Source organism: Fukomys damarensis, unplaced genomic scaffold (assembly GCF_012274545.1).
Source record: "Fukomys damarensis isolate Sample0158 unplaced genomic scaffold, DMR_v1.0_HiC HiC_scaffold_17, whole genome shotgun sequence".
NCBI lineage: Eukaryota > Metazoa > Chordata > Mammalia > Rodentia > Bathyergidae > Fukomys > Fukomys damarensis.
The window spans coordinates 79,352,212-79,353,586 of NW_022900929.1; positions in this window are offsets into that span (position 1 = coordinate 79,352,212).

Below are 1,375 nucleotides of genomic sequence, written 5' to 3' on the forward strand. Positions count from 1 at the left end.
AAAAAAAAAAAAAAAAAAAAAAATACTAAAGGACTATTACGTACCTCCCTAGACATTTCTGTGTGAAATGCTCTGAACAGCACTCGATTCTTGGCAAATGAAAAAGGTACTTTTCTAGTTGGCCCTGCAGGGAGCCAGAGTGACTCTCTCTCACAGTCTAATCGAGGGGCACAGAAACGGCAAGGACACGGTATCGGTCTGCAGGGTCAGGGAGGAGTCACTGACAGCCCCAGAAAACAGCCCCTAGCTGCCTGGCAAAACCAGTTCAAGAGCGTTCCTCCTCAGGACCTGAGCTAGAAGTGGCTCTGCTACCAGGCAGCTCAAGCACACCCTGCTGGTGACTTCCGGAACCGAAATATTATGCGGTGTGATCAAAACATACGGTGAACACAGAAGGGTTGGTTTGTTCCGTTTCGTTTTTAAATTGTAATAAAAGACACATTGCCATCAAATCCTCCCCTCGCTTCAGACACACCCATCCCATCGTCCTCACCAGTCTGCAGCAGCTCCGGAGCCCCCTCTCCTGAGGGTCTTCAGTGGCACTGTCCTGGCTGTCTCGATGTCCTGAATCCATGCAAAATGTTCCCCTTTCCTGGTCACTCCGACACGGAGAAAGCAGAAGTCTCACAATGCCAGATCGGGTGAGTAAGGTGGGTGAGGGTGCAGCGTCGTGTTTTTAGGAGCTGCCTTTCCCCTGGATGGCGCTCAGCAGCCGCACTCACCGTATTTTTACTCACACTTCATAAAGACACTCAAGAAAGAGGACTCCAGGACTGCTTCAGAAAGCAGCAAGGGCGATGGGACATGTGTTTGAAGTAACAGGTCACTAAAGGAAATGTACGTAACTGTAACAACTTTTTAAATATTCACTGTATTTTTGGATCACCCCTTGTACAAAGCCACAGGAGAAATCCAAAGAGAAAATAGTAGTCTTAGCCGGGCGTGGTGGTGCACACCTGTAATCCCAGCACTGGCACTCGGGAGGCTGAGGCAGGAGGATCGCTGTGAGTTCGAAACCAGCCTGGGCTACATAGTGAGGTCCGGGTCAGTCTCAACTACACAGTGGGACCCTGTCTCAAGAAACCAAAAAAAGAAAATAGTAGTCTTATAACAACCCGTAAGGGGCCCTGCAGCTGCCCGTGACCCTAAGCGATGTGATCTCGCGAGATGAGGCACACCGGGTGTGCCAGGCAGAGACTGACCCCACCCCTCTATGTCACTGGGCCGGGCCGGAGGACGAACCTGAAGACACCAGGGCCGGACGGCCTTCCCTTCCCCGGGTGTGACACGTCGCAGCAGCCCCAGGTGCCCCCCAGGCAGGGCGGCCGGCTCCCAGTCCTCTTCCCCTCGGGCGTCTGCGTGCAGCTTTCCAAGG